Below are 24,561 nucleotides of genomic sequence, written 5' to 3'. Positions count from 1 at the left end.
CAGTGAGTGGCAAAATTAAAGGGAGAGGGGTATACAATGTAATGCAAAAACATACACACTTACACAATCACATGTGCACCTATTTTTAATCCTAAGAAACTTCCCATTAATTAGAGGAAACCTCTGATACTCTGCACTTAGCAGTCTCAATTTTTGTTGTACTCACTTCATTTAAGAGCAATAATGAAGAAAATGAACAAGTATAGGCTCTATACAATGATGTGGGAAAACAAAAAGAGAAAAAGAAAGGGAGGAAGGAGCAGGCTGAGAAAAGCAACAAGAAAACTATTGGTATGAGCAGAAAGAAATCACACTTTTATTTTATGAACCTCTCACTTCCTCATACCCCCAAACAACCTCGATGCAAAACAACAAATCAATATTTCAATATCTCAGAATGTATAGTGACACAAAGATAAAACCCAAACCAGGAGAGACTAAGGAATATGTTAATGGTAAATATAAAGCAGTTACAGAAGTGAAAGTCAAAATAGAAGCAGTAAAAAGTCACTGATGAGAGTAATAAGGGGCTCAGAGAACAGAATCGATAAAGTAAGCAAAATGAGTCAAAAATGAAAGAATATTGGAAGACGATTGTAAAGAAAATTATATATATATATATATTGCAGAAAAAGTTATGAAGCAAAGTATAGAATACTGTCTAGCATACAATAGGCATTAAATAATTGCCTATTATTTCTGATTGCCAGTTGAAAAATAAATGAACCATCAGTACAAAATTGATGTGCTGGTAGAAACAAACTGTATAAACAGGAAAATTTAAAACAGAGAGAGATATAATTTAAGAAAACTTTTGAGAAATTATTGTAGACTTGAATCTACAGTTTTATAGGGCCAAATGTATTCTAAAACATTGATGTGGTATGGCTGTGTCCCCACCCAAATCTCACCTTGAATTCCCACATGTTGTGGGAGAGACCTGGTGGGAGGTAACTGAATCATGGGGGCAGTTCTTTCCTGTGCTGTTCTCATGATAGTGAATAAGTCTCACAAGATCTGATGGTTTTAAAAAGGGAAATTTCCCTGCACAAGCTCTCTTCTCTTGTCTGCCACCATGTGAGATGTGTCTTTCACCTTCCGCCATGATTGTGAGGCCTCCCCAGCCATGTGGAACTGTAAAGAAACCTCCTTCTGGCCGGGTGCGGTGGCTCACGCTTGTAATCCAAGCACTTTGGGAGGCCAAGGCGGGCGGATCACGAGGTCAGGAGATCGAAACCACGGTGAAACCCCGTCTCTACTAAAAATACAAAAAAATTAGCCGGGCGTGGTGGCGGGCGCCTGTAGTCCCAGCTACTCAGCGAGGCTGAGGCAGGAGAATGGCGGGAACCCGGGAGGCGGAGCTTGCAGTGAGCTGAGATCGCGCCACTGCACTCCAGCCTGGGCAACAGAGCGAGACTCCGTCTCAAAAAAAAAAAAAAAAAAAGAAACCTCCTTCTTTTGTAAATCACCCTGTCTCAGATATGTCTGTATCAGCAGTATGAAAATGGACTAATACAGTAAATTAGTACCAGTAGAGTGGGTCACTGCTGAAAAGATACCAAAAAATGTGGAAGCAACTTTGGAACTGGGTAACAGGCAGAGGTTGGAACAGTTTGGAGGGCTCAGAAGAAGACAGGAAAATGTGAGACAATTTGGAACTCCCTAGAGACTTGTTGAATGGCTTTGACCAAACTGCTGATAGTGATATGGGCAATGAAATTGAGGCTGAGGTGGTCTCAGATGGAGATGAAGAACTTGTTGGGAAGTGAAGCATAGGTGACCCTTGTTACGTTTTAGCAAAATGACTGGTGGCATTTTGCCCCTGTTCAGGACGTACAGGTTTGTTACATAGGTAAATATGTGCCGTGGTGGTTTGCTGCTCCTATCAACCTATTACCTAGGTATTAAGCCCCATATGCATTAGCTATTTATCCTGATGCTCTCCCACCCCCCACTCCCTGACAGGCCCCAGTGTGTGTTCCCCCTTGCGTTTTTTGAGAGTGTTTCACTCTGTCACCCAGGCTGGAGTACAGTGACACTATCTTGGCTCACTGTAACCTCTGTCTCCTGGGTTCAGGTGATTCTCATGCCTCAGCCTCTTAAGTAGCTGGGATTACAGGCACACTCCACCATGCCTGGTTAATTTTTGTATTTTTTTTTAGTAGAGATGGGGTTTCCTCATGTTGGCCAGGCTGGTCTCAAACTCCTGACCTCAAGTGATCCACCTGCCTTGGCCTCCCAAAGTGCTTGGATTACAGGCATGAGCCACCACGCTTGGCCCATAGTGGAATTTCTTAATAATACAGGGTTAGTGGAACTAAGTACACAAATTCAACAAATTTTAAATTGAAGGCCCCACAATAGCTTTCATCAGTATATCTAGCCTGTTAAATAGTTCGCCTTTTCTGAACTCATAATTTTAGCATGGTTGCCTAGGATACTTCATTCTCAACAAATCACTCAGATCCCAGTAGGCAAATAGGTAGTAGTGGGGTAGCATTAAAGCTGTTTTAGTCTGGTCACTTTATAAAGACTTGTTATTTCTAGCTGTACCCCCTAACTATTGTGGTACATGACTTTATCGTGCGATGAAGCCACTCCATCCATTCATGCGTCCATTCAGCAAACATTTGCTGATCCCCCTTGGTGGGCCAAGTACACATGAATGCTACTTCCTCACAAATAAAGCTTAAGGGTTTGATTCTTGTGTCTCACATGTACGCTGCATGGCTTTAAATCACTTAGCTTAATTTACAGATTTCTAAGTCCAATCTTATCCTTTATACATAAATAGCAAATTTTCAGTGCAATGAGCCAGCATCTCCAATAGTAGACAGAGCCACTGTCTTCCAGGCCTGTAGGTAATCTGAGTCCAATAATTCATAAAACTTTGAATTGACTACACATGAAACTAGCTTGTGTTATGTTTCTCTTAGAAGTAAATCTTTCATTTTCTGTTAATTCATATATAGCTATTAGTGGTAGCCACAATAGTGGTTTAAATCTGGATTCAAAAAATACAGGAGTTTCAGGTTAATTAGATAAAATTTGAATTTCAACAATCTAAATACCTGTGGCATTTTCTTTCAAACTGTTACCAACAAAAATTGAATGAAGATATTGTTATTTTGTTTGAGATGGCTTTGAGGGAAAAGCAACATAACGATTTTACTGCTGTAATACTGACTTAAAGTGATCTAAAATACTCAGTTTTGTATATGCTGTGAGACTGCACTGATTAGGCACCAAAGAAGATACTATTAATCATCTTTAATGCAAGTCTAATTATAAGATAATGTCAATGACATACTGCAGGATGTTGTCACAAGATAACTTGTCTTCTCTCTCCTGCTGTTACATAAATGCTGAGACAAAACTGAAATGTTTATTCTCAAAGCAGGAGACATTGCTCTTGTAATCAAGCTCTATTTCAGTCACTTTATGTCTAATACTGACTATCAGATTATTGCTTGTATTGATTGTTTCTGTATGTTGGATATAGGTGTTCCAGTAGTAGCTTGATGTATCTTTGCATAAATTTGTAAATTTATGACCTTTATGTCAGGATTATGTTTGATTTCAGTATGAAAATGGCATTTTTTTCACCTGTGACAATGAGTAAATTCAATTAAATATGTTCAGGCTGACTTCTGTATAAGGCAACTACATGGTTCAATTGATCTTATTCTTTTACCAAGTATACAGACAAGTGAGAATTTTTATTATGGCCATAGTATAATGGTACATTGCAAAGATTCTAAATGAATATGTTTTATATTATGGATAAATATATTTGAGATATGTCCTACTTACTATTTTAGAGGGATTTTAATTCAATGATCAAGCATGGACATTGAACAAAGCAAAGTTTAGCAGTATGTTGTTGAGAGGATAGAATATTAGCAAATAAAAGAAGAAAAAATCAGTGAAAATCATATAAATTTCAATTCTTAATTATATAATTTCTGGGATAATGTCAATATTGTTAATGTTCTATATCATATGTGCACTTTTCTTATATTTCTACATCAACCAAGTTATAGATCTAAGATGGGTATGTATTTATGTGAGACTTGGGTAAGTAAGCAAAAATAAAGCCCAGAAGAATGGAGACTGAACTCATCTTATCTATCTTTGGCTGGCAATTGGCAATAAGGATATCACCTTGTCCACAGGAAGGCAGTGTGGTGCAGGGGAGTAATCATCAGATTTGATCAACCTACATTTGAATTCCTGTTCTACTACTTACTCGCTGTGTGATCTGGGCAATTATCTCAAACCCTTGAGCCTCACATTCTCCATTTGTTAAATTGGGAGAGTTAAAGCATAAATGAAAGATTATGCAGTTGATAGAGAACAAGGACTGAGGAATCCGGAGACCCGGTTTGAACTTTAGCCATATCTTTAGTGTTTTATTTAAATTTTATTCAGTTATTTAAGAGAAATAATAAAACCTACCTCTCAGTAGTGTCTTGAAGATTATGAAATAGCAGATATAATACATTTAGCAGAATGCCTAGAATATAAGGGACGGTTATTATTAATATAAAAAAGCTTCCAGAGAGCGATAGACCTAACTCTTTTATATAGGGTGGTCAGAGAAGGCTTTTTGCTAAATGATATTTGAGCACAGACTTTAAAAAAAGAGAGATGAAGAAAATGTGACAGGTGGAAATCTGGAGGAAGAATATTTTGAACAGGAAGGAAAATAGTCATGAAGCATCAAGGACAGATCCAGATTAGGTGTACTCAAGGAAAGACCAGTGTAGCAGGAGCTGAGTGATTGAAACAAACAAAGAAACAAACAAACAAAACTGGGCAGGGAGAATGAGGACAGAAAAAGAGCAGAGGTTGAGGCCACACATGACCCCAGAGATAGTGATGACGATTTGGTTTTACTGAATGGTAGGATTTGGCTAGATGAACAGAGACCAATCCTGGTTTTTGCATGGAAGACGTAGAGAGTAAGGATTTAAATGGTGAAACCAGTTAGGAACCTATTGCCCAAGACCAGGCAGGGAGTAATACTGGTTGAACTAAGGTGATGGTGTTGAAAGTGATGAAATATGGCTGGATTCTGGATATATTTTGAAGTTGACATTAATGAGTTTTACTGGTTGATTTAAATGGCATGTAGAAGACAACTAAATGATAAAGATTTGGGCCTGAGCAACTACAAGAATAGAGTTACCATTTACAAAGAGGAAAAGACCAGGGGAGAAACAGATTGATGAGAAAGCAATTAAGAGTTTTAGATTCAGCCGGGCGCGGTGGCTCACGCTTGTAATCCCAGCACTTTGGGAGGCCGAGGCAGGCGGATCACGAGGTCAGGAAATCGAGACCACGGTGAAACCTTGTCTCTACTAAAAAAAAAAAAAAAAATACAAAAAATTAGCCGGGCGTGGTGGCGGGCGCCTGTAGTCCCAGCTACTCGGAGAGGCTGAGGCAGGAGAATGGCGTGAACCCGGGAGGCGGAGCTTGCAGTGAGCCGAGATTGTGCCACTGCACTCCAGCCTGGGCGACAGAGCGAGACTCCGTCTCAAAAAAAAAAAAAAGAGTTTTAGATTCAATATATTGCCATATACCAAATTCAAGGGTTAGAGCAGTTATGAATGAATGTTAAATGTGTGTCAATGATTTTAATGCAGTCAGCATTGAGTGAAATATCAATTATCTCTATTAACTTTGTAAAAGAAATTCTGTTCTGAATTTTAGTCCAACTTTATACTGAATCACTTTTGCATGAGTTAAAAGTTGCAAAGTTATTGTAAAGGCTCTCAAAATATATCAAAACCAATTTTATGAACTACTAATCAGTAATTACACAGTTAAATAAAAATGTATGTGCACTTAGATTCACTGGCTTTTATGTATTAATTATAAACCAGATGATATTTGAACACTCATTTTGTAAAATCTAAAAGTATAATAGTTAGGAGACCATTTATATCCTCTTAAATGTCAGACAATTTTACTAATTTTCACGTAATTAGTATTGCTAACTTCAAAGATAAATAACACTATTCTTTTTGACATTTATTTTAAAGAAGAGCCATTTTTTAAATCTTACATTTTGCAATTGAATAGCAAAGTATATAGTAAGTTTAAAGACTAGTTCCTAGGATGGCAAAAATATTTATGAATTTTTAATAATAGTGATATTATTCTGACTATTGTCTAGCAATCCAGCTATCTTACCATACAGTTTTCCTTCTATAATTTGGGTCAGCTATTTCCTTCTTGTTAGAGCATCTAATTTAACCAAATCATACTGATTTTCTTCTAAAGTAGAAAGAGAGGGAGAACTTGATCATTAAACACAGGCTTCATCTTCAGAATGTAACTTGGGTCCCAGCACTGCCAATAGTTAGCTATATAATACTGCATTAGTGATTTCATTCCTTACAGCCTAGTTTCCCTAGCAAAACAGGCACTGATCTCCTAGATTTAATTGGGGAATAATGTATGTAAAGAACTTAATCGCATACCAGTGAAGTGGAAAGTACTCAGAAAGAATGTTTGCTGTTAGTATTCTTTATATTGTTGTTATTTCTTATTACTACTACTATTATTATTATCATACTCATTATATTGTGAAAAATCTATTCACTATTCTACCTTCCACCTTGTTAATGAACCAGTCTCATGCATGACAACCATAGGATTAAGTACTAAAATGTTTTAATCGGGAAACTTTTTAGCTAACTGCTAAAACAAACAAAAAACCTATGAGAGAAATAGAACTTTAAGACTTCACTATCAAATAAAATAATATAAAGGTATTTTCTTCTCAAGACAGTTTTGGATATTTGAAATTAATAAAGCCTGGAATGATTTTGTGTCCTCTGCTGCGGTATGTGAGTAATTGTGGAAAAATTACACGATCTTCTGGCAAAATAAAATGTACATGGGTTTAAGTCTTTCTGATTCTAAAGAAATAATCAAAAAATATAAGCGTCTGTTTCTTTACTAGCAGAGTTTTTGACTGTACAAAATGTTTGCAACAGAAAAATGTCAACAATAACAACAAAAAAGTTAACTTCAGAAAAATAAACATGTATTTACTCCATTAAAAGTTACTCTCCCTTCCTTGACTTTTTAGAGGTCAGCAAGCAAATTCTGAAGTACAGTGATACTTTGTTGACACCAGATTAATCATATTTAGAAACAACTGAAAGGAGACTAAATTTAATTGTATTTTTCCTTTTAGGTTAATGGAACTGAAGAAGGTAATATGATTCAGCAAATTGATAAAGGAGATTAGTTGTCACAAGTGCATTTTTAAAAATAGGTAAACATAAAATCAATATTTTTATATATACCTTCTATAAATATGCTTATTATTTTCCCAGAAGGCTGTAATAGCTTTTTTGGATACTCAGGAGTGCCTGAAGTGAATTTTTATGGCCCAGTTATAAACTCCTAAAAGAAGAGTTTATAATGGAAACATGGTGAGATATTTAATATTGGCACTGAAATAGATACTTTTGAGCCCCATATTTGTTTGAAAATAGTAACAGCAGTTACATTTTCTCCCAGAGGTATATTTTCTTTAGCTACATGTCTAAGTATCTCTAATTACATCAGTGCTCTTTGTGCCTATTCAATGTTGATACTAAATATTGCTTTCCATTATCATCACTTTCTTATTTTAGAGCTTTTAAAAAGTACTCTACCCAATAAAATATCTGTGGAAATTGCATTTTGAGACTGAGTGAAATGTTTTCCATTGATAAAGATTGAAAGGCAAAACATTTCCTTTTCTTAAAATCAAAACTTCTAGAGGCAATTGACATTTGAATAAGACAAAGGGCAAAAGACATTTGAATAACTTATTTTAGAACAGATATTATCTACTTTGATTAGAAAAAGATAAGGATAACAACAATAACTCATTTATTACATACTAGTTTACAGTTTATTATGCACTTTATAAACACACATTATTTTATTCAAAAAGTTATTTTAAAAATTAAAATCAGCATATATGTTTGTAAAGTGTTACTAGATAAAGAGTTCTGATCGTGAGTCATCTAGGCTCTTGATGTATTGAACAAAGAATTGAACAGCATGCATGAACAAGCAACAAAAACATAGATTTATTGACGCAAAACACAACAGAAACATAGATTTATTAAGGTGAAAATACACTCTACAGAATTGGACTGGGCTCAAGCAAGCAGCTCAGGAGCCCTGGTTACAAAATGTTCTGGGGTTTAAGTACCCTTTAAAGATTTCCCATTGCTTATATGCTATGTAATAAAGGATGGAAGTGGAGGTTTGACTCTGGCCAATCAGAGGCTGAAATGGATTGGCACCTTATGCAAATCAAGGATTGGCCCAGGCTTGGCCCACGTCCAATCAGAGGTACTTTCCATCTTCCATTTTTGACGCAGTGGAAGGGGTGGGAGTTGTGGAAGGAGTAGCATTTGATCTTTGTCACTTGAGCATGGAGAGGTGGGGTTTTCCTTTTGATCCAGTTCTAGGAAGTCAGCATGAATTGACCTTAGCTTCCCTGCCTCCAGATCCTATTCTCCTGCTTCATATGGGCAACTCTTTCTTTCTCATCAGCCAGATAAGGATTTAGTTAGTTAATATTTGAATTGAACTGAATCAGCATCTCAGCCACATATAGGTGAAACTTGAATTAGAAGTTTAAGGTAAATGAAACTTCATGCAGTAGTCCATGTCTATAATAATTTCCAAAGAAACTGAAGCTTCTGAGTTCATATCACAAATGGGATAGATTTAGGACAACAGCAGCCACTTTCACTTTTAAGTCTACTGTGATGATTTATTTTTCACTTCAGAAGTACAGAGAAAAAATAGATTCTGAAATATGTTTATTAATATAAATAGGATAGTTACTGCTCCCCACCCAAATCTGCTCAGTTTGTAATAAGGTAGATATTTTACCAAAACTTACTCTAAACGTGATTTTCTAGCAGTTATATTGGCAAATGAATTAAAACTGAAATCTGAAAACCCTCTTGCAGATTAGCTTTAGGAGCCTAAGGATCAATGAGACAAGAGAACCTCACAAAATGTAAACATATTTTTGAGCCATATCACAATGAAAATATTACCACTTGAATTCATCTTTAATACATAGTAGATGTATTATAATATAAAACATAAACAAAATACATATATAAACAAAAAATTTTGTTTATATAAAATATAAACAATGTATATATATTGTTTAGAATAAGACTATTTCTTTTAAACACCAGTTTTCTATGCCCAGGGCTGCATTTTAGTTAGAACTTCTAAAAAAATGTTAAAATAATCAATAATACTGATGTTTGTTCTTGAAGTTTCAGTTTGGATGTATTTAAAGCCTCATACATATCTGTCCAATAAAAGCACAGCAGTATAAGTTGACATTATTTAAGAAATTAGATGTCGCTCTTCCATGTCCCAAATACCAGCCAGACACAATGTCCGTTTTGCTTTTTGATCTGGCCAAGCATATTTCTCTTTGGAAATCCATGGACCATATGGAACACAAGGACTTTAAGACTGTTCTTATCTTCATGAAACGAAGCCAATGCTTTGGTATTTTACACTCATTTGTCACATAGTTTATATCTTGATTGTAAAGGCCATTCAGAGCTAACTGAGAGCCTATATGTCTCTAGGTCTAATAAGATTGTTCACTGTTCCCTGCTCATGATTTCTTTCAACTTTCCTGGAACACTATCAGTTCCAGTCCAACATTTTTTTTTCAAATTAAGCACATTTATCTTCAATCATTTCAACACAACTTTAAGGATAATGTGGAGGCTGGTAATGATCACCAAACCCCCACTAAATGACATTTTTCATATTGTCTTTTGCCACATAGCAAATATAAACAAATAGATAATCATAATTTCCTTAATTGTAACTAAAAGCCCAAAAGGAGTAATGATCTGAGTTTTGCAAAGTTTATAGCTCCAAAACTCAGCAGTTTTACAGTTGACTGAGAATTGGACAAAGAAATATTTGGAAGTATATTTACATGTGTATTTCCTAGTACAATTTTGATTACAACATAGCTTTATAGTTTCTATTCTAAATTTTAAAATGTGTTATATATCATAGTAAGAGTTGAATTTACTCAATTACTTTCTCACTCTTTTTCTTTTCTTTTTTTTTTTTTTTTTTTTTTTTTTTGAGACGGAGTCTCACTCTCTCACCCAGGCTGGAGTGCAGTGGCGCGATCTCGGCTCGCTGCAAACTCCGCCTCCCGGGTTCACACCATTCTTCTGCCTCAGCCTCTCCCAGTAGCTGGGACTACAGGCGCCCGCCACCACGCCCGGCTAATTTTTTTGTACTTTTGGTAGAGATGGGGTTTCACCGTGGTCTCGATCTCCTGACCTCGTGATCCACCCACCTCGGCCTCCCAAAGTGCTGGGATTACAAGCGTGAGCCACTGCGCCCGGCCTCTTTTTCTTTTCTTTTTCCCATAGTATAGGTAATTTTGCAGAGGTTTATTTTCTTCATACATTATTATAGTGAATTTATTTTTTGAATAAAGTAAGTTATAATTGTGTAAATAATTTTTTTAACAGTACAAACATTCTGCTGTCCCAGAGTAAGGATTCTATTATTCTCCTTTCTCTGCTCTCTCAATCACAATAATCATATTCAATGATGGGTTTCTTAATAGAAGTGGGTCTTGTCTCCCTAATGTGCCATGCAGAACATATGGCCTGGAATATTGTGAATGTTTATAAATGTTTATATTTTAGAAGCAACCTTATTTCCTGATTTCAGGTTCAGTTAACCCTTACTGAATGCCTTCTGTGTGATAGTTTTGTGACAGTGAATTTCTCACCTTTTTGTCTTATTTATTTTTAATTTGCTACTCATAATGAATCTGCAAGATCACCATTATTGTCCTGCTTTTAAAACCTAAGACAACAAGCCTAAGGGTAACGATGCTAATGAAATTAACCTAGATATGAAGCAACATATCCAGGATTAAACCTAGATGTTTTGACTGCAAGCCTAACCCATTTTTCTACGTAGTCCAAGATTGTTTGTTATTTATGTTTGCATCAGAATGATAGCCTATTAAAAAGAAATAAATGGATTGATACAAACCATCAGGGTTTCTATAGCTATTTAATAGCACCAATGATAGCTAACATTTGTAGAGTGGTTACTTTGTAGGAGACACTATGGGTTCACTTTGTATTGTATGCTTTATTATTATAATTAGAAGGAATTGCTATTTTACACTCTGCCATAAAGGAAATACGTATACTCACATAAAGGAAATATGTATACACATATATATATAAAATATATATATAATATTATATATATTATTATACAATATTATATATTATATAATATATATTATATATTTTATATTTTATATAATATATATTATATATTTTTATATTTATATATAATATATATTTTATAAAATATAAAATATATAAATATAAATTTATATATAAATATATATATATTTTAAAAACTCTAACTCTAGAAGCATTATAATCAGAGGCTGTGTAATGCAGCAATATGGAGACATACAGAGTCCTACAAACACCAGTGTGATACAGAAAGCTGCATTTATTAATAAGCAAATGATGACCAGGCATCAGCAAACCAGAGTTTACTTACGTTTATAACTCTCTGACGTTTTTTGAAAGAAGCAAATTAGTGTATAATGAATTCCAGAAGGTTTCCATCCAAACTAGGTAAAAGTTTTTTGTTTTATTTTGTCTCCTTTTTTACTGCAAGGTATAAACCCTCAAATATCCTGAAGATGTTGCTGTTCAAACTATCCTTCTCACCCAAAATGTTACAGCAGAAAGCTTTACAGAGGTTTATACTTAATTATTTACTAGCAGTCATAGTTAAATAAATATATACTGTACAAGTTAAAAAAAAGTAAAAAATCACCAGAAGCAATTTATTTTACTTTCCAATTTTCACATGTCCATGCAGAAACTTAACCAAAATTGAGCTGCAGATTATTATTTAGGGAGTTTCTTAAATTGGGTGAATGATTTTTAATCATTTTAAATGTCATTTATCAAACTTCTCTGTTGAGGTTCAAGAATAATTTTTCCCAGCTGAGATAAAAAAGAAAATTATTCATAAAGTATATCTCAAATTTAATATTCTGAATTAGTGGATACCTCATAATTCTAACAGCTCTTACCATTCAAAAATTTTATAGCTTAGTTCACTGAGCCAGGATAACTCCACTTTTTGTTATATTTCTTGAAGTCTTTTATGTGAACATTAAAGTTGCTAGTTATTTCACAGTTTTTATTTTGTTCTAATACAGCATCTGCATATAACAATCTCAAAACAAGTTTACACTACATCTTTGAAATTGTGAAATTAATCATAATTATAATATATTCAAAAATGTAGAAGCCTAAAACTTTAGAGGAAATGTAATCTTGGAAAACACCTAATCATTATGGAAACCAGCAGGGTGCAGAGAATTTAAGTGTCGTTCTGAAGGTCACAAGTTAATTTATTAGAAATAAAAAAATACCAAATCTGTTCCTATGGTCCTAGTTCTTTCCATTAAATATGTGTATCTTTATAATCAAGAACATGTACAGTAACTGTGAGAATATTTCATTGTTGGATTGCTTACACTAAGGAAGAAATTGCCCAGTCAGTGATGCCTGGGGAGCAGACGACAATCTTGTTCATTGAAGGCAATGGTTACAATTCGAAAAAGTTTTTGAGTGGATTGCCAAAGGGAGCGTTGAGTAAAATTACATGTACATGTAGAAACTAACTAATTTAAACCCAGTAAAAAGGGACTTGTATTAGTCCATTTTCACACTGTGATAAAGACATACCTGAGACTTGGTAATTTATAAAGAAAAAGAGGTTTAATGGACTCACAGTTCCACAGGGCTGGGAAGGCCTTTCAATCATGGTGGAAAGCAAAAGGCTTGTCTTACATGGCAGCACACAAGAAAGAATGAGAGTCAAGTGAAAGGTGTTTCCCCTTAAAAAACAATCAGATCTCGTGAGACTTATTTACTACCATGAGAACAGTATGGGGCAAACCACCCCCATGATTCAATTACCTCCCACCGGGTCCCTCCCACACCACATGGGAATTATGGGAGCTACAATTCAAGATGAGATTTGGGTGGGGATGCAGCCAAACCATATCAGGACTTGAGGCCAAAGGTAATATTTTGGTCATAATCCATAATGTAAATCAATTTGAAGGGTATATATCTTTTTAAACAGCATACATTTTACAAAGTTCTTAGCAATGAGTAAGAGGGGGAGGGACATCCTCTTACCTTCCAAAATTTCAGAAGTTATCCTGATTCTATGAAACGTAACTGAAAAAAACATAGAAATTTTTCTTAAATGTATTGACATCAAAAGCTAAACCCTATATAAAAATATATGCAACCTACAGAATGGGAGAAAATTTTTGCAACCTACTCATCTGACAAAGGGCTAATATCCAGAATCTACAATGAACTCAAACAAATTTACAAGAAAAAAACAACCCCATCAAAAAGTGGGCGAAGGATATGAACAGACACTTCCCAAAAGAAGACATTTATGCAGCCAAAAAACACATGAAAAAATCCTCATCATCACTGGCCATCAGAGAAATGCAAATCAAAACCACAATGAGATGCTATCTCACACCAGTTAGAATGGCGATCATTAAAAAGTCAGGAAACAACAGGTGCTGGAGAGGATGTGGAGAAATAGGAACACTGTTACACTGTTGGTGGGACTGTAAACTAGTTCAACCATTGTGGAAGTCAGTGTGGCGATTCCTCAGGGATCTAGAACTAGAAATACCATTTGACCCAGCCATCCCATTACTGGGTATATACCCAAAGGATTATAAATCATGCTTCCATAAAGACACATGCACATGTATGTTTATTGTGGCACCATTCACAATAGCAAAGACTTGGAACCAACCCAAATGTCCAACAATGATAGACTGGATTAAGAAAATGTGGCACATATACACCATGGAATACTATGCAGCCATAAAATAGGATGAGTTCATGTCCTTCGTAGGGACATGGATGAACCTGGAAACCATCATTCTCAGCAAACTATCGCAAGGACAATAAACCAAACACCGCATGTTCTCACTCATAGGTGGGAATTGAACAATGAGAACACATGGACACAGGAAGGGGAACATCACACACCGGGGCCTGTTGTGGGGTGGGGGGAGTGGGGAGGGACAGCATTAGGAGATATACCTAATGCTAAATGACGAGTTAATGGGTGCAGCTCACCAACATGGCACATGTATACATATGTAACAAACCTGAACGTTGTGCACATGTACCCTAAAACTTAAAGTATAATAATAACAAAATTAAAAATATATATATGAATGTCATTTGACTCAATGTTAATCATTAATTTGATACATAAAACCAAGCTAATATTAATATTCACCAGAAAATAGTCAAATTCCAAAAAGGAATAAAAATATATTTATATGTAATCACTTTATATAATATGTATTATATATTCATTATTTCATATGCGTGTATAATGCATTTACTTTTAGAAATACATATTTTAACTTTTAAACCTGTACTCTGTTGAGACTCTATAGGAGGGTATTTTTTTATTGTCTGTTTGTTTCAACATAGATCACATCAGAAAGTCTTGAAATGACTAGGTGCTTTCTTCAGAGTATTTAAATTTTATGTAGTTGTTAAAAATTATGTGCACAACAGATAAAATTTTAATGGATAAGTTACACAGGGAATAATGTCAAATGACTCAGCTTGTCAGAAATGTTAAGTGCCCTTCACACATCCCCAAGACTGGAAAATGTCATTTCACACCCCTGTCAACCTATTTAGAATGAAGTCAAGGACTGTGTGGAGCTTTTATTCTCACTTACACAGGACCTACAAAAAAAGTTTGATAATGTTATGCTCTAGAGATACTTAAGTTTACCTTAATGTACATATTTTTTTCTTACAGCATACCTATTCTCTTAGTTATAGAGGCAAAGAATTTTAGTGCTGTAAGAAACTTACAGAAAATGTAGAGAAATTCTTTAAATACACAGGTTAAGAAACTAAAGCTCTGATTAATTAAATAACTTCTCCAAGCTACTGCCTTTTATTATTGACACAGACAAAACCAAACCCGGTGTCTGGCTTCTAGGGAAGGGCTGTTTCACAGCTGTACCACACTATGCCGTCTCCAAAACAATTTGTATGTCATATAATATTGAAATAACCTTCTTACTATCACAGGAGACTTTTCAACTCTCTCATTTTCAGTTGCTCGTGTAAGTTTTAAAATCTTCCCAGAGCCTGCTCTGTTTTACTTTTGGAGGGTAAATTTTCCTGACCCCTCTAGATTCTTTATACTCACTTATCTCTAACTTGTTCTATCCCAGTCTCTTACAATGATTGTTCACCTTCTAAGCTCCAGACATTTGTAAAGGGTATGTATACAGATCCCTCTAATTCATCTACTTTATATTTTTATTGATATATTTTGAAACTTTACATCTTTTGCTGTAATCTATTTAATATTTCTTTTCTTGAATTATCTGTGAAATATCACAACTTGTAAACTTAAAAAATGTACAACAATTTGTTAAAACCATATAAATATTGAATAAAAGGACTTAGTGTGGATTTAGCCTTTATCTTCCAAGAGCAAATCTCTACTCTTAATGTGCTCAAATCCCTCCCATTAAGAAGCAAATTCTACACTAGTTTGCCTTGCGCATGTCTTTCTGGTGAATATCGTTTGTTGTTCCTCCTCTTTATAGCCAAAATACTGAAGATATTTTACATATTTTCTATTTTCACAGCTCAAGTCTGATCCAATACTCTCTACACATTCATCACTCTTGCTCTGCGTGCCAATGACTTCCATCTCTCTTTCTTCAGGGAGGTTTCTTTTATCTACATCTTAAATGAGTTCTCAGCAAGATTTATTACAGTTAGATACCTGAAACCCTTTTTTCCCTTGGTTTCTGTGGCATTATATCTCCTACTCTATCCTGCTTCAGGCTTCTTCTCCTTACCTGGAATACCTCAAGACTTGTTACTGGGCCCTTTCGCCTTTAGCTTTATTGACCACATACGTAACCTCGTAAGTTTTATATACAACCCAGACCTCTCCTCTGAGATCCAGGCTCATTTTCCCAACTACCACATTGGCATCTCCTCTTGAATATTTTGAAAATAATTTAAATTTTTACATGTAAAACTGAATTTATGACTGTCTCCCTCAAAATTAATACTGTTCCCTATCTCCCATCTCCATGAATGGCAATGCTATCCATTTTGTTATGCAAGTAAAGGTTCTATAAGTCACCTTCATCAACTGCGTCTCACTCAACATCAGTCCCTTTCTGTGCCTGGCCCCATGTGGGATGCTGAAATGGCATATTGTTTTTTTCATTCTCATATCCTTGTGTGGTAGATATTATTATTTTCTCCAGGTTGCACTCTCCATATCCAATCCATTGCTATATCATTTTAGTTTTGCCCTGTAAGTAGTTTCTAGATCCATCACTTCATTCCATTTCATTCCATCCTAGTCCAGGCTGCTGTCATCTCTCACTTGCATTACTCAAATGACTTCACAGTACTCCTCACCTCACTGACTTTTTTTTTTTTTTTTTTTTTTGAAATGGAGCCTTGCTCTGTCACCCAGGCTGGAGTGCAATGGCGTGATCTCAGCTCACTGCAACCTCTGCCTCCTGGGTTCAAGCGATTCTCCTGTCTCAGCCTCTTGAGTAGCTGGGATTACAGGCACGCACCACCACGCCTTCTAAATTTTGTACTTTGAGTAGAGATGGGGTTTTGCCATGTTGGCCAGGCTGGTCTCGAACTCCTGACCTCAGGTGATCCACCTCCCTCAGCTTCCCAAAGTTCTGGGATTATAGGCGTGAGCCACGGTGCCTGGCCTTCCTTGCTGACTTTTGCTCTCCTTCAGTCTATAGTTAAAGTGATGTTTTCCTAACAGATCTCTGATCATTTATCTTATATGATCACCTCCTCAACTCTCCTTAACAATGTATTTTAAACCCAGTTTGATCTGTCACCTGCCTTTCCAGACTCCCTGAGCCCCGGGCTCATCTATTAAAGCCACACCAAATTCCTTTGCTCCTTTCCCCGGGCTCTCTTTCCTCCCCTTTTTACTCCGTATGTCTTGTACTTTTTGCAGATTTCAGTTCAACTGGGTCTTGAGCAGGGAATTCTGACCTGCTTTCAAAAGTCAATGTGCCTGTTACATTCTTCTGCATACATTGTCCCTTTGTAGCATTATCCCAATCAGAATTTGAAATCTATTTTAGAGATTATTCTAACAACATCTAGCTTCCCAAGATATTGTTTGCTGTACAAATTTGTGTTTGTCTTTTCTTACTTTATCACCAGAAGTTAGTATGGTATCTGCTTTATAGCAGCAATTCAGCAAATTTTTTCTGAATAGGTGAATGTTTTATAGACTTCTGGTCTTTCTCTGTGCCTATGCATACACATACACAGTCACACATGCCTATACATCATATGCTCATGCATGACCCATACACAGAAATACCTGCCCTTTATAAGGGCATAACCATACATGTAAACAAAATTGTGATAATAAAACACATATTACTTATACAACTTGATTTTCTGGTATATCAATATCACTTGAGTATTTTACTAAATAATCTCATTAATTTTTCTATAATATGGTTTAAATGGTCACATATTATTCTACTATAATAATATGACATAATGTATTAAACCAATGCCCGCATATTTTACTGTTAGAGATGATACTTTGGTTAACATCTTTGTATACAGAGCTTTCTTTGTATCTATAATTATTTCCACAAAAAAAGAAAGAGGTAGGGGAGAATGATGAGAAACTATTAGAATAGAAGTTTTTGTCTGAAGAACAGTTATCATTGTCAGAAAATGTGTTAAGATGTGTGTATTATACTGTTTATCTTACAGCCACCTTGAAAGATGGTTGTTATGATCCTATTATGCAGAAATTTAAGCTAAAACTCATGGAGTAAAATAAATTACTGAGATTACATAGCAATCAAGTGGTAGACCAACAATTTGAACCCAGAACTCTGATTAACATAAGACTTGTTAAATAATACACTTTAAATATTTCAATGTTTGTTGTCATTCTCCAGAGATTTTATATTAATTTATAGTTCTTTACTCCCGTATCTGAACCATTACCAACTTATTAAAGAAAAATATTTTGGCCGTTTGAAGATACAAATGCTTCTTGACTTACAATGGGTTTATGTCCTGACAAATCCATTGTAACTTGAAAGCTACAACAAAATGTCAAATAAATAAACAATGCACTTAACACATCTAACTTACTGAACATTATAGGTTAGTCTAGCCTAACTTAGACGCACTCAACATTTACATTAACAGTTGGGAAAATCATCGAACACAAAGCTTATTTTATAATGGTGTTGAATATCTCATGCAATATATTGAATACAGTACACTGTAGACTACAGTATTGGTTGTTTACCCTCCTGATGGTGTGGCTGACTGGGAGCTACAGAAACCTGCCACTGCACAGCATCTCAGGGGTATTGCATATCACTAACCCGGGAGAAGAGCAAAATTCAAGACTTCAAGTAAGGTTTCTATTGAATGTGTATCACCTTCACACCATTGTGAAGTCAAAATCATTTTAAGTCAAACGAGCGTAGGTTGGGGACCATCTGTATAGGCATTCACTTTAATAAAATTTTATATATTTATATTTCAATAGAAATTCAACACATTTTCATTTTTCTGTGGGTTATCTAGTCTTCTATTTTATCATTTTAATTTGATATAATTTTTTAAATATCATTGATTCCTCAGAGCTCTTTTTATATTAAAGATATTTACATAGCTCAGATATGGTAACTATTTACTCATTTTGTCAAATTTCTTTTAATTTTATTTGCGGGATACGTATGTGCATGTATATGTGTACTTCTAGTGTTACCATCATTTTAACCTTTTTATGTAGCCAGATTTATTCAGTCATAACTTTTGTCATATACAAAATTTGACATTTGAAAACATATTAACAATGGATAAATGTTAAATAATTCTTGAAAGAAATGTGCTTGGAAATATAAATATGTTTGGTTATATAAGTGAATGCAGATAAAATCTATTTTAGATGTGTCTTGCTGAATAAAAATGTCTTAGAGATAGGAATAGCAAAAGGTTTAGAAATAGAATGAATGTACACATGAGATGAATTTGGAGAAAAATGAATAGAACGTTATACAGAACCAGACTTTATAAAAATATACAACTATATTAAAATTTTAAAATGTGTTAAGCTTATCTGAAGGAAGATTATAAAGAGTATATATATACATGTGTGCATGTATATGTATATATATGTGTATATAGATATATATATATATATTTAGTGTAATTAAAAGGTCAGAAAAATTGATGGAAGAATACCTGAGACATTCGAGTGTGAATACAGATTTTGTTAGTTGCGGTATCAGAGTGTTTTGGCTTATAGTTGACCCTTCAACATTGCAAGGGTTAGGGATACCAATTTCCTACACAGTCAAAAATCTATGTTTAACTTTTGACTCCCTCCCAAATTTAACTATTAATAGCGTGTTGTTAAGTAGAAGCCTTACTGATAACATAAACAGTCGATTTACACATATTTTGTATGTTGTGTGTACTATTACACTGTTTTCTTACAACAAGGTAAGCTAGGGAAAAGACAGTGTTATTAAGAAAATCATAAGGAGGAGAAAATACATTTACAGTACTTGTCTGTTTATAAGATGAATCGTTTTTGTCTGAAATGGGGACAAACACAACTGCAGACTTCAATCTACAGTACATATCAAACAATTCAACTTTTTCTTTAATGTGACGACTTTTTTCTGCTCCTCAGGAGCACATCAAGCATCGTTAGTAGCACTTCATGTGGGTCTCATGATATTATTCAAGGTTTATGGTATTGCCCTAAACACGATGAAAAGTACACAAGGACTGAGAATGATGGCTTTTTACTGTGCTACGGAATTTACTAGAGAAAGGAACTGCTCCCTCGGGATGATTAGCATCACAAGAAGTTTTAAGTAGATACTCACAACACTTGAGCCCACCACAATGGCCATAAGAGATAGCGACAAAATTATTTCAGTAGTACCTTATGTACTACAGTTAATTTTATGCAAGTCTGATTTGCTACTGGATCTTTATGTTTGTTTACATTTCTCTCAGTTGCAAATGGTGCCATGTATTGTTTGCAAGTGTTCGTGTGTGTACGTTTCAATACATTTTCACTTTTAATAATAAATTTATGTATACTTTATGGTAGTAAATGATAAACTAAACTAGTATCTTTTAGCGTTCATGGCATATCTAACTTTTTCTTCATGTTTTTCCATATTTCTAGGTTATAGGGTTCATCTGTGAGTTTTTTCAAATTGTCCCAAATCTTCAATAAGTTTTCCAATATATTTGTTGAAAAAAATCCACGTACAAGTAGACCCATGCAGTTCAACCTCACGTTGTTCAAGGGCCAACTGTATTTACTCATTTTTTAGCTTGTTTTTAATGCTTGGATTCATTATCGAATAACGAACCAAAAATATGAAATTTAAAATACTATATTTGAAATTTAGAAGAATCAGTGAGCTAGAAGAATAGGATTATAACATAACTTAGAGATGGCAGTTGTTCTATGTATTTGGAAGGTTGTTAAATGTATCCTCCAATGGTATTTTGCCTGCACCTCAATATATAAATTATTCAGACTTTTCCAGTTCAGCCTACAATCAGGTAGCATTAATATTGTGGTTAATTTTACCCTGTGAAAATGATTGCTTTGTCTTACAAGGCTTCTATATTCCCCATATTGCTAGAACCATACCAGTCACATAAACAATTGCTTATTGATTTCAGAAATGTCCTTATTCTGTTCTTACTCCCTCCAAGACAAAAATCCTAAGTACTTCCATGATAATTAACCAGGTTATGGGCGTTTTTCCTGCCTCCAACACCTAGGGTTTACTAATGACAAGTTCTATAAAATCCCAATCAATCACACTTACTCTGATATCCTCAGAGACCAAAACTTCAACTGAGTAATTGATCATTAAACTCTGAAAGAGGGATGTGCCTACTTTGTCAGGAACCACCATGTTTTATCTTCGTTAAGTGTGTTTGATAAAATACGTTTTGTCTTCTTACAGCGTGTGTTCCACAAGTTAGCTTCTAATGACTAATAATTATCAGTATGCCCCCACAACCTGCTATTTATGGTTTGTGAGGACTGGGGGAGGGTAGTTTCTATTTTTCACTGCATTACACCCTATCCAGACTGTTACTCTTCTATGTTCTTGTAGGGGCATGGAGAGGATCATGATTTTTTTTTAACATTAGTCCCTAATTCTGTCTATTCTATCTCTCTTGTTGCTGGTCTCTGTTGACTTCCATTCACTTGCCAATAGTCTCAAAGTCTACTGAAGCACATGATTTATAGCATTTGTCTTCATTCTTATTGCATCTCATTTGAAATATTTACTCTGCCTTTAACCAAAGATTTTGCCATATAATTTTATAATACAACTCATTAGAAAAGAAAAACCTCTTATTAATTTCAGTTTTCAATTTATTTTAATAAAATGTGAATTGTTTTGGCCAATGAAATTTTAACAGATATGAAGTGAGTTGAGGCTTTAATTTGCTTGTGTGGTTAGGCTTTTTCCTCCTGTACTCATGTCACTCACAATGAGAAGAGCATACCCAGGTAGATTCTTCTCCATCAGCCTGCCCTTTAAAATGAACACGCGTAGAAAAGACTGAAATCCTGGAGCGAAGTTCTCCAGACTCACACTGTGGAGCAGAATGGTCCAGCCTAGATCAACTGGCTTATCAAACCACAGCCTGATAAGCATGAGACACAATGTTATTGTGAGCTGATAAGATTTTTGAGGTTGTTTGTTACTCAGCAAAGTTGACCAATAGACATAATAGCACTTACTACCTTTGATGAATAAATTAAGGACAAATTTCAAATCCATGTGGGCAACTTTCTAACTCCCTAACATGGTAGTTCCTGGAACTCCTGAATTAGAACTATCATTTCCATTCTCTTCAGCCACTCCCTGTCACATTCATGCACTAGAATACTTCATTGCCCTCGCTTTCTGACTTCTACTTTACCTCCTTTAGCTCTCACACTTCTTCACTCCTTCTTAACTACTGTTTAACCTTCTGTAGACCTCATGTACTTGATCCTGCATTTTCTTTCGTAACTATAAGCATCTTCTTGGACTAAATTATCTGCTCAATACAGAACCCATAATCACTTGATTATATTCTCAACCAATCTGTTCTTCTTTCATTTCCTATGTCTTCTCTGAAAACCCCAAACATAGATCAAGCCCTCAATTTATTCTCTTCACTCCTACATCCAGACTAGCAATAGCACTTGAGAAAATTGTATATAACTCGAGTAATTCCGTAAGATGAGATGCAATATGGTCATATCTCATATTGTACAAATAAATTGTTCAACATGCTAGTTAGCTTAAAAGCAGAGAGTTTAGCATCTTCTAAAGGTTTCTGTCATTCTCTGCATTTTACAAGAACCCTAGGGATAGAGAGTCCTAAAGTGGGTCAGTCTACTTGAACCTAAGAGCATGTTTTTTTTAAATAGAAACAAGGATCACCATTGATTGTTATATGGTTTTCCATATAACAGCCACTTTTCTGGAAGTTAACCATTTAGAGCCTGTAAGTGCTGTCATGATCAGTAGTACGTGGACATGTACAGCCAACACTTTTTTCTGATATCCTCATTTCTTTATATCAGGGTCAGGCAGGATTTTTCTTTATATACCTAAAATATGACATTTTAAAATTGATCCTCTTTCCCTGCATAGTGGGATTATTTTCCCAAAGTATTAAAGTAGTTGGCCCTTAATGACTTTAAGGGTCTACTGTTCTGAGCCAACTTGCTCTCAGGTCAATTTCTTACCCTTTGCTCTTTCTACTGGGTGTGTTGGAGATTGAATTCTTAGACTGCATTTGCTAGGCTATTGTGTCATCTGGCATCTAATTTGGTTCAGTCACTGGAAGTCATTTGTGGTATAGTGAATGGAGGGATTAAGGGAAATTTTCAAGGTATCTCTCCTTCTCCATCTGGGGCAGCATCTCTAATAATGGCTGTATCTCTTCTTTGGATCCAACTTCTCTTGAATATACCAACTAAGATTCTATGTTATGCTGGGTCACTCCACCCCTGGGCTCTGGTAATACAACCTCCTCCTTTTTCTCCTGCAAGCTAAGGATAGTAGCAACTCCCTGCTGTTGCTAATCTTGTGTTGCTTCATTAGCCCAAGATTGGATTCGCATCTATTCCTAAAAGACACCAAGCTCTTTCCTGCCTCAGTTCCTTTGTGCTTCCTGATGTCTCTCGCTTAGAATGGGCTTTTCTTATATTTTTTCGTGGAGAGCTCCTTCTTCTTTAGGTCTCATTCTAGACATCATCTCTTACAAAGCTGTGCCTGGTTTCCATTACTCTCTCACATACAAAGTCCTTTTGTTTTATGAGGCACAGCCTATATAGCTTGAATGATTATTGTTTACTTGCATGCTGACTTTTTTCTCCAACTTGATTATAGCTCAAGGGTGGCTAAAACCTTGTCTGTCTTGATTGTTTCTGTATCCTCAGCACCTAGAATGAAACATGTTAGATTTATGATACAGATTTCTTAAATGAGTAAAAGAAAAAATGAATGAATAAAATCTGATTATGTCCTTTAAGAAGCCTATCTCATTTAATTCTTACTACAAGCGGATTTCATAATTGTTATTATTATCCAAACTTAACAGTTGAGGGAACTGACATTTATGGAGATTAAGTAGCTTGTCATGAATTATTTCAGAAGTCATAAGATTAAGTAACTTATCGAAAAGCTAATAACATGGTAGATTCTGTATTTAAAAAGCAGGTTTTTGTGATTCCCCAGCTGATACTCTTTACTGTAATTTATTTTTTTTAAAAATCATTAGAATGATACTGACAAGGTCACGTAGAAGAACATTACCCATTCTTCTGTTGACTAGATTATGTCTCAGTTATCCACAGATGCAACACTGTACACAATTTCTAGTCTTGAGAAACTTGAGGTAGAATAGATTTGAAATGTGGAAATCAAGAATTTCCATTTAGATATATTAAATATGAGCTCTAAATGGTGGAATCTAGTATCCTATTGGAGTTTGAAATTTTAGATATAAATCTGGAAATGATCAAGTTCTATGTGATGCTTTCAGCAGTAGCACTATATGAGATTACACAGAGATTAACCAGGGAGAGGATGGGGACACAGCACTGGCCTGAAGCTTGGGTTTCATTAATGTTTAATGGCTGAGGTGAGAAGTGGAAGTGACTAAGGAAGTAGAAGAGGAGCAGCCAATGAAAGACAAGGAAAAGCAGAGAGTGTAGGTTCCCAGACACGAGCAGGAGGAGCAATTCAAGAAGACGTAGTGGTGAAGGCCCAGTAAGACAAGCAGAGCAGAAAAGAACACT

General features: G+C 35.1%; 1 protein-coding gene across 15 annotated transcripts in view; it reads left to right on the top strand.

Moving 5' to 3' along the window:
- The window catches only part of DGKB (diacylglycerol kinase beta), a 799,601-nt gene that overhangs the window by 522,356 nt on the left and 252,684 nt on the right, over positions 1 to 24,561 (top strand). The window lies entirely within an intron of this gene.

The sequence above is a fragment of the Nomascus leucogenys genome, chromosome 11, assembly GCF_006542625.1.
Source record: "Nomascus leucogenys isolate Asia chromosome 11, Asia_NLE_v1, whole genome shotgun sequence".
NCBI classification, from domain to species: Eukaryota; Metazoa; Chordata; class Mammalia; order Primates; family Hylobatidae; genus Nomascus; species Nomascus leucogenys.
This window is presented reverse-complemented; position numbering and strand designations above follow the sequence as displayed.